Genomic DNA, 14,213 nt, shown 5'->3' with positions numbered 1-14,213 from the left:
TGAGGGGGTTCTGTGAAACAGGATGTAGCCGTGCAAATGCCTAAAAACTTTTTTTTTAACTTGTGTTTGCACAAGAGATGAAGCAGCAAAAAAAAAAAGAGAGAGAGATCCTTTACTGTAACCCTTAGGTCCGTGTTGTGCTCATGACGGGGACTTTACCACAATTTGTCTTGCACCCCGTCGCTCAGAGGACCGAGAGAGCGCCCACACATAAAAATCTCAGTTTGAGATTTACTTTAACATAGTGTAATGTAATATTTTACAAACATGCAGCTGAAGGATAACTTGCCAAATCAACACAGTCAAATGCAAAACTATGCAAATAAGATGCAAACAGTGAGTCAGTCCCATAATGGAAATTTTTTTGGGGCACTATTGTGAGTGAGTAAATAATGTGAGCTTAGTCTTAAGGTTCCAGCTATGGTTACACAACAACCCAGGTTAAAATAATGAGATAGCAGACTGTTTTTTTTTCTTTTCTCCTAAGGGAAAAGAAAAAAAACACTGTGGTTCAATGGATACACCTAGAGATTGGACTTTCTGGATGGCATTTGCATGTTCTCTTTGTGCCTGTATGGGACCTTTCTGTGTACTCCGGCTTCCTCCCAATCCCACAGTCCAAAGACATGGGGAGATTATGATATTACAAGGAATGAATATGAACTTTGTCTCGTCTATGTTTTGTTCAGGGGTTAAGAAAAAGAATCCAGTTGGAAGGATTTTCCATATTTCGACCATTAATAAACAGCTTTTAAACATGAAAACAACTTTGTCAAGCTATGTTCAAGATTTTATCTTCCTTCGATGTTTACTGAAATCACTGTCCTAGGCACAACAAGGTTATTATTATAAGCAACTTCTACTAGTCATAGCACTGTGCAAACGTCTTTAGCTATTTGTGAATTCTTTGTATTTTCCTAGGAAAATGACAAATAGGTGTAGCAGTTTATTGAAGCAGAGTTTGCCCAATTCTAACAAGGTTGAAAGTCAATATATGGCGTGACCACTTTCATTCTTCAACACAGCCTGAGCTCTCTTAGACAGCTGTCTTGTAATGTCTTTAAGCATTCTTCAGGAATAGTTCTCCAGGTTTCCTGAAGGACATTCAAAGCTCTTCTTTGGATTTTGGCTGCCTTTTGTTCCCAGACCGTTCTCACTCCCGAGGCGTCACATACCGACGATTTCTCAGGTGTTCCATGGGAACCCGAAAGGCGACCTTCCGCGTTCCTATGCTACGCGCCGGGTTGTGGATGAAATCCAGTAGAACGATGGTCCTGCGGTAATAGACGTTCCAGCCATGTGTTCCAGCCCTAACCCTAACCTTGTAAAATTAACGTACATGTGTAGATTCATTCCAAACGGTTCTCATGTTTCCTCATTTTTCCAATCTTGTAATATAGGAAGTGCCTGGAAGCGTAATATACTGACGATTTGTCACCTAGTGTAAAATGATACGCTTTGGGAGTGAGAACATATTGCACTTGAATTCTCTGTCAAAATGATCCCACACTGCTTCAACAATATTAAAGTCCAGGCTCTGGGGAGGCCAATCCAGGACTGATGGTGTTTAATTGTGTGTTTTTGACAGCCGATCTTCCAAGAAACCATTTCTGATGATTTCTTAAGGGCTTAATTTCAGATGCTGTTCATCTGTTGTAGTTTTTTTTTTAGATCTACCACTTCTTCTTTTGTCCTCCACTTGCCCATTTTCTCAAAAAAAAAAATTTAGGCACGCACCCACAGTGTCGAGTTTCAACTAATAGCTCTTTGGGAATCACTTTGTTAGATCAAAATATTTTATGCCATCTAACTGTTTTATCTTTGGCATTTTTTACCGATTCAACCAAATAAATGTGAACAAATGATGTGTTTTTGTGACAGTCCGCTAGTAAACATACAGTTTAAATATTGATTCTTTGTTCAGTTGTTTTGTGTAGAGACAACACTGAATCATCCCTTGAGTTAGGAGCCTTTTTAAGAATGATTCATAATTAAGTGTCAAATTGCTTAACAAATAAAAACATCCCTCTCATGATGGTCAGTTCTAAGAACTGGGAATGAAAATGAGTGAAAAAGCAGTCAGTATCCAAAGAAAAACTTTGAAGGACATTTCTGTGGTCTTTTGTGGTTTTCATAGAAACTGTTGCTCAACTATTGCTCAAGATCACTTTAAGTGTGACTCCTCGGGAGAAAACATAAACAAAGAGGGGTTGCTTGAGAGTTTTGGAAATTTCTGGTGCTCTTTTTTTTTTCTTTGCAACTGGTGCTTTTAATATTTAATTAATATTTTATTATTTCAATTATGTAACACTGTTTTTCTTGTCACACAGAGGTTGGGTTGGGAGAGAGGGCAAAAGTTCAAAATCCAGGTCAGTCTCAGTTAGAAACAGTGCTGTGGGTGAGCGAGCACTTGTCACATCATCTTCAAGAAGAAGTCCCTCTGTCGATGTACCTAAGTTCTGTGGTACAAAAAGCATTTAGAGGGATTAAAGATATAATATACTACTCAGCGACAGACTTAGCTCAAAATAATTCCCAAGCGTGTTCCTTAAAAGAGCAGGAAGAGGTGGTGAATGAAAGAAATCCATCCAGATCCAGCTGATAAATGAAGACCAAGAACAGGTTTGACAGCTCTGACTCAGTCCTTCCAACAAAGGCAGCCATGGATGGAGGGAGGCAGAGGGAGAAAGAGAAAGAAAAAAAATGTCACATCACTGGCAATTCCAGGTATATTAGTGGGTCACATGGACATATAAACCACACCCAAGTGTTTTTCTTTTTTCTATGAACGCGTTTCTATTTGTCTTAATGGCAGTAGCAAAGATCACTTGATCATTAACATTTGATCATTTCTCCGGCAACTTGAGAAAACCACTTGGCATTAATGGCCCATGTCTGAGCTGCACACGCGTCACCAGACAGTTATGAAAACGTTGTGGTCCAGAGGTGGCCAGCTGATGCCTATCTAGCGGTTTTTCTCATGAATCTGGCTCCTAATCCGTCCGCCTGCCAATCTTGAAATGTCAGATGGTCTAATGTAAGTGCAGCACACTGAAACGTGCCCCCACGTTCTCCCTTGCAGCCCTATAGTATCTTACATCTACCACCACGTTGATTTCCTTTTTTTTTTCTTTTCTTTTTTTTCTACCTGGACCGAAAAACGCCTGAGGTTTTTCTCATGGGAAAATCTTGGAGAGGTATGTTGCTCCGTGAGCAGGGAGTGAGAGTGGAATCCCGTTCTTCAGGATTTAATCTCACTCCCCACTCATGATCCAATCCCAAAGTCTTCATGACGACCGGCATCGTGTCCGAACACGCCGCAGATGTTAGGAAATTCTTGCTCAGCCGGATTCAGAGGTTTTGGTTGCGCACAGCACCTTTCCACTACTTCTCGTCTTTTGACTTTTTCTTCTAGCTAATTCCATGACTCACATTTCTCTTTTAAACGCATCCATCTTTTTATCTGTCATTTTCCTCAACGCAGCAGATTTGGACTCTTCCATACAAAGAAGACACCTAAATTAAAGCAATCAAGACAACCCTGATTTCTTTGAATAAAATGCAGCGTGACAATGCAAAGTGTTTATCATGAAGCCTATAATGGTAAATTATTTACCAGCGTTTTTAGCTAAGAAGAAAAATAATTGAATTTAATTGGAATTAACTGGATAAACAGAAGAAAATGAAAGGATGGGAGTGGAATTAGTAATGGAAAGATCCACTATATCTACCTGTACATCTGCTGCTACACTATACTTATCAAACTCCCCAGTCAAGTCAAGTAAGTCACATGACTTTCAGTAAGTCGGATCACTTCAGGAAGAAAACAGCTTAGACAAGGAAGTAATGTTTCCCACCTATAAAATATATGATAAATGTATATTTGCATGTTTTAAAATGCAGAGAAAGACCGTCTGACGCACAGGGTTCAATTCTAGATGCATGCGAATCCTCATTGTGAAGAATGTAATTCTCGAACAAATAGGGGAAGAAAAAAAACAACAGGTAACACCCAGAGACCCACAATTTGTGCTTTTTTTTTACCCCTGTTTTATTACCATTAGAAAGTACATAAAAAGCATTTTATTTGTGACACACATACAGGTGCAGATTCATCAGGGCCAAGGACAAGGAGGACACAGCAGGATCGATCCATCTTTATATTAGTGGAAAAACTGTTTTAGAAGTAAATAATAAATGTGTATTTGTTATGAGAAAAAGTAAATAACAAATAGCCAGCAGGCCTTATGAAGGGAAAAAAATGAGATGTCACTTTTTGCCAAGCCAAATTAATCATTGGTGCACACTGGACTTTACTCTGAAAGCTGCATTTGCAACTTAAATTGACTTAATCTATTTAAATTAGACCCTGCACATGTGCTACATTTGAAAATCCAGTTGTTTTTCTTGTATTTTCTTTCCTGCACTGCTTATTGTGTATGCGCGAGTGCTTGCAATAATCTGATTGGCAGCTGGTTTGTTTTGCCTATCAAATGCTGTGCCCCCACTCCTGTCTCCATGAGATAAATAAAAGGGATTCTGGTGACCCCCTCTGCCACCATGAGGTCAAATGTTCCCCTTGACAAACACTGGCTCCTGACGAGGTATCTGAAAAACAGAGGAAAAAGTTTGGAACAATATGACTTTGCATGACATAGTGTCAATACATTAGATTATAGCGTTTACACCTGTTTAGATATATAGGGGGAAAAAGGGGTCTGCTGTGAAATAAGGAAGCTGGGAGTCTGCTCAAAGGCGCTGATGGTGTTTTTTTCTGTTTACACGCTCCGAAAATGAAGGAAGTAAGTGTCTGAAGAAACAGAGCTTGAGAGACAAGTTTAAGGAGTCAGGAGAATGCATTTGTGTGCACTGGAGGGGGCAGGTCACACAAATGCACGCACACAGATGAATAGTGTGTGACCTGCCCCGGGCGCACCTGAAACAAACCAGGATGTTTGTGGACTAGATAATATTTTCACTCACATCGGTGTTTTACAGGACAACACTTTTCCCCGAGAGGCAAAGATTAATGTCTAATTCATGTATGTGCGCATTTTTTTATGCTCCAATGCCCATGTGTCTTTGAAATCTCACATCAGACAACATGTGTCATAGTTGTCATAGTTTCACTTTTGTGTGTTAAAACAGATTTGTTTACAAGTAAGGTGAAGAATTTGGTATTAACTGAGAAAAATAAAACCTTTTTATTAGTGTGTCCCAAAGACTCGAAAGACATGAAAGATTTTTTCATATCAACTTCCTTATTCCACTTCTCCACATTTCCCAGAAAGAGAAAATGAAACATAACCAGCTAAACAATAAGGAAGATTCCTTGTGTGTGTGTAAAAAAAAAAAAAGCCACATGTGCTCACACACACACACACACACACACCCACACACACTAAAAATGCTGAATTACATTTCTTTTTTTGTGTCGTTTGTGTGTTTTGTGCATATTCTAACATTGCCTGGATTCTCTGATGCGCATTATAAAGAAGAATCGAGTCACTCGGCAGCTGTTGGACTTATTTTTGTCATGCTTTTAGTTCAAATTTTCAGCATGTGCAGCAAATTGTAAAAGAGGCAAAACACACTCAAATCCCTAGCCTACTTACAAACCCCCCTTCAAAAAAACAGGTTGGCAGGCGATTAGATTCAGCAGTCGTGTGTCCAGATGATTCCAAAGACGAGAGGCTGAAAGCAGGGAAAAGAACGAGGAGAAAACTAGTTGGTAAGCAGACTCACTTGGACATGGCACAACCGCCAGGGTCCTTCCTCCATCACACACAGAGGCAAACAGCAGGAGACCAAACGGTTCTCTCGACAAGTCAAGTTCGACTGAACGGACAGAAAGAGAGTGGACAAGGAGGAGACAGCAGGAAGTGAGCGAAGAGATGCATGCGCACATAAATAAATGCATGCGTGTTTGCAGACTAACATGTACGATGATGATGCAAGCAAAGCAGTGTTGCCATAGCCACAATTACACATCACATTTGTTTAGATGGTGTTTTCTGGTGTGTTTCAGTTAGGTTTTCTTCTTCAGAAAAACATAAATAACATATAAAGGAGCCGTCCCGTAGACAAGGCTCAGTCGACTCCACCGCAGCTTTACTCGTCGCAGGAGAGGGAGGTTTGTAGAGGTTCTATTAATAGTTTGGAAGCTGGGAAGTAGCTGGTGAAATTAAATAAATTTAAATGTTTTCAGGGAAGCAGTTGGATAAATGAGAGGGAAGCTTCTTTATTTTATGGTGTAATCATCTCACAGAGAACTTCACGGGAGGAAGTTCGACACAGGAGGAACAAAAGCAATATCAAGCTATTTTAGATGTGTCGCATAAAGTAATAGGTGTATCCCTCTTTGCACACACGGACACACACCTGCAAAAGCAACACACGCACACACACACAGACACAAACACACACACCCCATGGCACACGCACAGAAGCAAAAGAGGAAATTCTCGTTCAATGAGCTGAACAATACTTGACATATCTTGATATATTTTTACTACACACTTCCCTTCTTTGTGACAACTTCCCCACGGTTTTCACTACCAGGGAGGCTTACTACTGCACATGAATGAAGAAAGATGTACACACACACTCACACACGTGTGCGCGCGGAAGGAGAGAGAAGGAGAAGAGAGTTGTTTTGCAACTAGAAAGAGGAAGGTACATGTGTCCCTCATTCTTTTGTGATGCAACACGAGCACACTCAGTGAGCACACACACACACACAGCCCTTAGTTCTTATCCAGACTTGCATGCAAAATTTTGTAAAGCCAGTCCTATCGCTTGGGAACATTTTCATCGCTAAAAACAAAAACCAACATCATAATAAATAACCCAGGCAAGACCGCGCAGCCGGAGGGGGGCAAGACGGAGCATGAAGGCAATAATCCCTCTTTCGGTTCACGCTCATCTGCGCACACACTGACCCAGCTCAAGGTGTACACTCCCCCGCCCACTCCCTCGGTCCGCAGTGAAATTTGCATTGAAGTTTGCAAGTCAAATGAAATGCATGGGAAAGTAGCAGTGTTACTTTAGAGAGCAAACTTCCTCAGAATTCCCCCCTTTTCCTCAGGAGACTCCCAAATTACATCCAAGAAAAAAGGGGTCAAGTGAGATTAAAGAAAACTGCTAGAAAAGCATGTCATTCTTTGAGTGGCCGGGGGGAGGTGACTCCGATTTGTGCGGAGAAGACGCACTTGCGCGTATGTTAAAATGGCACAAAAGCGAGCCGTGTGTTATTTGGAATTGTTCAAGAGCAAAAACACTATATTGATGGTGAGAATGAACCTCGCCCAAGTTAGCCCAAGGCAGATTCTTGAAATTAAATTGCTGTCGCTGTCATTTGTTGCACATGCTGATGCATTGTGGATAACTGGAAATGTTTGCTGGAGGGGTCAAGACCTCCGTGTCCTTTGCTTTGTTTTGTTTCTGTACTCTGTCCACTACCAGTATGATGGAGACCCTCATTGCAGAGTGAGAGGTTTTATTGAACCCGATGTTTTCAGTGTGCACATTGGAGTGCGGGAGCTCATAAAGAGACTGTGATGTTTTTTTTTTAAGCAGTTGATTAGGTTGTATTAGTCAGGCTATGCTACTGTGCAAAAGTCTTGAGCCACCTCACTTTTCTTTATATTTTGCTTCCATGGAGCCAAAATGATCATTTTGCTCTTGAGTAGGAGTTTCCAGATTTTTCTGTGGACACTTGCTGCTTTTTCACTCATTCTCAGTTCAATCCTTGTACCTGACCATTTTCAGAGGATTGTTTTTTTGTTTGTTGAGCTACTTCACATTGATCTATGAATCATTAAAGCATAATAAAGGCTCCTAACTCAAGGGATAAACTGCAGTTGTGTCGACATGTAACAGACAACTTTGTTACTGTTGCAAAAACACATCATTTGTTCCCATTTTTCCTTTAGTTGGATCTGTGACAAATGCCAAAGATTACGCAAACTTAAAAAGTATCCTGAAAAATGAATCAGGACCTTCTGTGACTGGTGACTGTCAAGAAGCGATTCTTAAGGAAACGAAACAGAGAGAAAAGGCTGAAGTATGTCAAAGTATAAGAACTGGATGGAAAATCAGTGGCAAAAGGTCTGATGGAGTGATGAATTTGAGATTTTTGGTTCAAATTGTCAACAACAAGTGTCTACAGCCATCTGTAAAACACAGTGGAAGCTCTGCCATTTTTGGGGCTGTATTGCAGACAGTGGTGTTGGGGAACTTGTCAAACGTAATTGAATTACAAACATAGAAAAGTACAGTTAGGTTTAGATTCACCATGTAATACCATGTGAAAAGCATCTGATTCATTTATCAGCATGACAGTGATCCCAAACACAGAGTGGAACACTATCCGTCATGGATTGGTCTCCCAGAAACCTGATTTCATCGTTATTGAAGCAGTATGTGGGATCATTTTGACAGAGAACAGAACTAAAGGCAGCCAACATCCAAAGAAGAGCTTTAAATGTTCTTCAAGAAGCCTGGAGAACTATTCCTGAACACGACTAAAAGAAAGTTCAGGCTGTGTTGAAGAATAAAGCTTTTTATTTCTCTGTCACCATGACATAATCTGTCAACCAATTACAGCAAATGTGCAATCTTGTGGGACTTTTGTGTAATCTTTTACAACCAGTGTCAAACACACACAAATATAGTACTTTGTGCTGTTGAAACTGATGTTATGCCACACCAAAAAAAGAAGAAAAAAACAGGGTACTTTATTTTCTTTTGTCGTCTAAACCCGAGGCCTTGTTGACTGCAGAAATTACCTACGGAGTTTACAGTTATATTGGCAGGATGGCTAAGCATTTTGGTTATTTTGATCATAAACAATAACACACTTACATGATCGTTATTTACAAGTTAAATATTTACATTTAAGAGATAAGCTGGACATTTTTGAGCCACTAGAAGGCTTTAGCACGTAAAGGTGGCATCTAGTTGAGTCTAAATAATCTTGCCAGATATTTGTGATGATATCTAATGCAAATGTTAGTGATGATTTGATTATTTAACTGTTTTTCCATTATGTACAGCAAAGTATTTCAGCTTCATTTGCCGTTTGTTTTTTGTCTTTTAGTTTCACTTTGAGCCATTTTCTGGATAAGTGGGATAAAGGCTGCCCAGACAAGATATGCAGCATTGCAGTTAGTTCCCCCTTAAAATGAAACATGCCTACACTTTTTTTTTTTTTTCACACTGATTGAAGATTTCAGGTAAAGTGTTTAAACTGTATTTGTTTACATGCTTCAATACATTTAAAGAAAAGTGTGACGAACACATGCATTTTTTACATATCTGGTTATCTTATCTCTTTAGCAATTGTTTGGGTAACATACTGAAAATGGATGTCTGGTATGTCCTCAGTCAGCGTCAGTGCAGGAAGAACAGAGGAACAAACAAACAAAACGATAACAGCATCAAATCATTTATATTGTAAAATCTTGCTTTTGATGGGTTTATGGGGACAGTGCCAATTCTCTCTGACTAGGGTGTTTATATAAGAGATTATATTTGAACTTATAAAATGATTATAAACAGAAAAAAGGCTCTTTGTAAACTCACTCACAGGTTGCAGCAAGATTGTCAAAAGTAATGGCAACTTTACACGTGTAGCATCTTTATGCGCCTAACACAGAAGATATAAACGGATATAAACATAGAAACCTTTGTAGGTTTAAAAGGCTTTAGGACTTGCACAGCTATTGAGTGCAGGCCTGTGTGAATACAAGAGGTTAGAGAACACCTTCAGCTAAACCTAGATATAGGAACGCGATTGCAGATGATGACAGAGCAACTTAAACTTAACTTAAAAGTGAAGCCGACGTGATCGTCCTGAAATCTGCAGTTCCCTAAGTGGCCACTAGAGGCTGCTTCCAGACGTGAGTAAATCCTCATGACATGTTAAAATGCTCAAGTTTAGCTGTGAAATCGAGACGTTTACAGCAGTACAGAAAAATGTTTAGCTCTCTAAAGATAATTTTGCCCTTCTTAAAAACTGGGCTTAAAGTTGGAGCAAGTAGGGCATGCCCACTTTGATTGTACCCATACAGGCGGCTAAATTTGGCTAGGCTTCACCTGTTGAATCACTGAGCTGGACTTCTCCACTGTCCATTATCCAGCACCTCAGTGGTGCTGATGCACTGAAATCATATGAGAAATATTACAACTTTCTGGATGCACAGATGACTAAATAAGCTTTACTTTTAGCTTCTTAATCATTAGTTTATAGCTGCAGCTTGCTAACCAAGCTTGCTAGCATAGTAATTAATAAGTCACCTCTCCCAAAAAAACAGCATTTTAGCAGCCAGATGCTGATGTGAAGGGCTCACAAAGCAGCGGGTGATTTATTTTGGCACGTCTGTAGTTCATAGTGTATATATCACAATCAAGCTGACCTTTAATGAACTGCTGAGTCATGGAATCTGTAGTGTGACATCATGCCCGGTCTGATTAGAAAATGACAGCACACAAACAACGCTGTGGCTCATTGGGAGAGGGGAAGAAGGATCTAACGGATCAGAAGGAAGATCACGTTAACGTGGATTTGTGAGGTATTAAAAAATGTTTCAGGGTTAAAGATCATGGGGGAAAATCAGTCAGAAAATTGTTCTAAACTTGTATTTTCCGTGTTGCCAGCACAAGCAGGAAACACACACATACAACAAAACAACAACAACAAAAGAAAAGAAAAGTTGACTTGAGATTCTGGGGTGTGTTAAGAGGTTTGAAAACCTTTTACCCAATCGCACTACAGAACTTGACTGTGCAAACCCAAAACAAACATTACACATCCCCCAAAAACTAGACAAAATAAACACGGCCATGCATGGCTTAATCCACAACTAGACACCTTGTTTACAGGAGCAACAATATCACTGAGCCCGTGTAATTGTGACTTTGATAGCGATATGATTTGACTAATGATGCAGATCTGGAAGAACAGGCCGAGCAGGCTAAGCTGTACCTGCAATAACAAGAGGAGGCATGAGTCAGAGGAAGCTGCACGTCTTCCCTCAGCAGGCCACGGGTGGTGGATGCAGTAAAGGAGGGGGAAAAAAATCGCAATGATTTCGAGGGCTGTTAACAACACTTGAGTATAAATAGCGCCATAAAAACTTGTTGACTAAATATTTGAGCGTTTCCATGATGGTTGGTAAGGTTTTTTGTTGGGTTTTTTTTTTCTTTTTGAACTTTACAACCAGAAGATGGAAATGAATTGGGCCAGAAAAAAAAGGTAAAGGTCCAAGGTCAATACCAGGTTACAGAGGTGAACATCATACATGTCAACCAGCCAGGAAACCATACGCAGCCCACTTATACACAAAAACACTTTCACTGCACTCACTCACGAGCTTTCTGTGAGCAGACCCCTCATAGTGCAAATCGGGCTGCAGGCTCCTTGCGTGCCAATCCTCTGCTGAGACCTGCATTAAATTGTCTCAGAACAAAAACAACCAAATTACATTAACATGTACCGCTTAGTCTTCATTTGTTAAAAGCTTTTCATCCACCCACACGTTCTTACACATATTTGCAATATGCAAATGTTTAAAAAAAAAGAAAAAGAAAAAGAAAGAGGCCAACAAATCCAACTCCTGAAACACACACACACACATACTAAATAATAATAATAATGATAATTATAATGCTGAGCTCACTGTCCAGCATGCAAACACACAACAGGAGAGGGTAAAATGCGGCAGGTGTGTTCCCACTGTGCCTCCGGGTTGGGTATTATTTCATCAGATACACATATCTACACACACACACACACAAAGAAAGAGAGAGAGCACAGTCAGAGGTGCCAACAAGTTTGGCTCCTGGTTATTGATCATGTACTTATTTGTTTGCAGTGTGTTTTGGGGCCTGTGTGGGGGCGGCTCATGTGAGAGACGTAAATACTGCACAAAAAAAGAAGAAAAATGAACCCTTTACTCATTCCACTACACAGTATGTTTCATGGAAATCACCCACTGCACTGAGCTGCAGTTTAAGGACAGATGAAGTAGAGTGTAAACCCCCGAAAACATCGAGATTGCAGCAGATTTTAGCTATGACCTCAATGTGATAGCTGTTTTCTTTCAAATCATTGCAGGCAGATAAAGTGCATCGGTAGGTTTACATTCAGGTCTCATTGATTCACGCCCCGCGTATTATTTCATGCACATTTCACCACAGTGGAGCCCCCTTTGCAGCCACATTGTAGGGGTGCAGCGATCTGTTTATGGCATGCTCACAACGTGATTTAAACGAGAGAGGATGATACAGCCGTGCAAAGATATCTGATAGAAAGCGCGAGTGATAAAGTTCGAAAGGTTTCATTCGCGATAAAGCAAAGAAGGGGCACGATAGGCTGAACTACTGAAGTGACAACCGTGTTGGTCCTTTGTGAAGTGCTTCAGAGCTCTGAGGAGTGAGAGTGAGCACATACAGTAGTGTACAGTATACTTATTATGCTTCTGGTGTGTTTATGCAAACTGAGAACAGAGCAATATAAAGGGTATGCTGACCTTTCAACTGCCTTTACGGCGTGGCTTGAGGCAAAACTGAAGAATGAATGTGTCGTCTTTTGTCTTTCAGAGTAAATTTAAAAAGACAGCGTCGCATCACTCGTGTTGGGGTGGGGGTGACTAGAGGAGTTCCTCTTTTCATAAAAGTGAATATAGACTCATTTGGTCTGTATGATGATAAATATAGTACGTGAGTGAGTGTGACAGTGGGTCAGAGTGAAAGAGTGAGAAATGCTTCTTTTTTCTTTTCTTTTTTTTTACAAGTATGTGCTTCTCTCTGCTGCAGGTGGACAAAAACCAACAAATAAGCAAAAAGAATGCAGATGCAAAGGTTGGAAAAGATCACATGAACCTGACATAAAGTCTGTTTAAAGAAAGACACAAGGGAAACGTGGCAAAAAGAGCTTACGGTATATAAAAAGGTACTGACTAACAACAGGAGATTAACCCTTTCAGCAGCAGTCAGACACAAAGTGAGACAAGCGCTGAATCCGAACACCGGGTTTCATTTTTCACTTTCAGCACACACATCCTTCACTCTTTATCTTACAGCCGGGAGGCCAAGCAGGAGCTGACTTTACGTTTTTTTAGCTCAGCTTTTGCCTTTTCTTTTCTGTGTTTTTTTGAAAAGGCAAATGAAGGTGTATCCCATTTAAAGCGGCAATCACGCGCGAGTCCAGTCGCACACTTCGGTTGATGGACGCTTTTGCCAGCTTTGCATTTGGAGGTAGATGGTTATCAGCTCGATGAGGTAATGGAGGGGATGTTTTTACACAAGGAGGGGTAGAATTTAAGGGGCAAAGAGGGTCTCTGTTTGCAGTGTCAATATTTACAGTGACACACACAGAGGAGGAGCACTGACTGTGGCAAACTGTCTGTGTGTGTATGTGTGTGTGAAAGAGAGAAAGAGAGGGAAACACTCAGAGGAAAATACCAGCATGAATGGGTGCCTGATGTCATGCTCTAGTGAACAGATCATGTCAGAAACACAGCCTCTATCAGCATGTCACCCAGGCCCGGGCCACTCTGGAGTGTGGCGTTGGATAAAGATAAAGTTTAGAGAAGTGAGCCAGGACGGCGTAGTGTGACTGGCACCGACTGACCAGTGGACTCTGTGTGTGCGCTTGTTTTGCTTTGCAAATTTGAGATATGCAAATGAGGAGAACACAGGCCGCCTGTAGCACCTCTCTGCTGCTCATTACTCTTGGTACATTTCCGTCCTTTCCCCTGTTGTTCCAGCCCGTATTTACAGCACTCTCGTTACTCTTCCCTTTTGAATACTAAACCCCCCACATTCATTTTCTTAAGGCTTGTTCGCCCTCCTCACACATTGCATAGCTCACGTTCTCCCGCCCCCTCTCCCTCGTTTTTCTATTGTGCGAAATTCACAAGAAAATAAGCTCGATTATGCGGTAAACACACCACAATATCACATTTTAAAAGTCTAGGCTCTTTCATCTTCTGTCTTTGTCGTGCAACTGCGATAAACACGACTCCATGCTGCTTGATTCTGCCCCATCTTTTTTCTTCTATTTATTTATGTTTTACATAAGAGCTCATAACCCCGAGCCATACCTACATCCCATAAATCATCATGTTGGTTGTCTGGTTAACAACTGTAGTCATACTGTAAACAAAGCAGCAGACAAAGGTGCCCTCATGTCATTGAAGACTAATGGC

The 14,213-nt window shown here is 40.6% G+C and overlaps 1 long non-coding RNA gene across 1 annotated transcript; it reads right to left on the bottom strand.

Annotated features, from left to right (window-relative positions):
- Positions 1–4,026: 4,026 nt before the first annotated feature.
- On the bottom strand, positions 4,027–5,864 carry LOC120433153. The gene is made up of 2 exons (XR_005608366.1): positions 5,746–5,864; positions 4,027–4,608 (listed from the first exon to the last, which is right to left on the bottom strand). It is a non-coding gene; the product is annotated as an uncharacterized LOC120433153 (long non-coding RNA).
- Between the last annotated feature and the right edge of the window lie 8,349 nt (positions 5,865–14,213).

The sequence above is a fragment of the Oreochromis aureus genome, linkage group 15, assembly GCF_013358895.1.
Source record: "Oreochromis aureus strain Israel breed Guangdong linkage group 15, ZZ_aureus, whole genome shotgun sequence".
NCBI classification, from domain to species: domain Eukaryota; kingdom Metazoa; phylum Chordata; class Actinopteri; order Cichliformes; family Cichlidae; genus Oreochromis; species Oreochromis aureus.
This window is presented reverse-complemented; position numbering and strand designations above follow the sequence as displayed.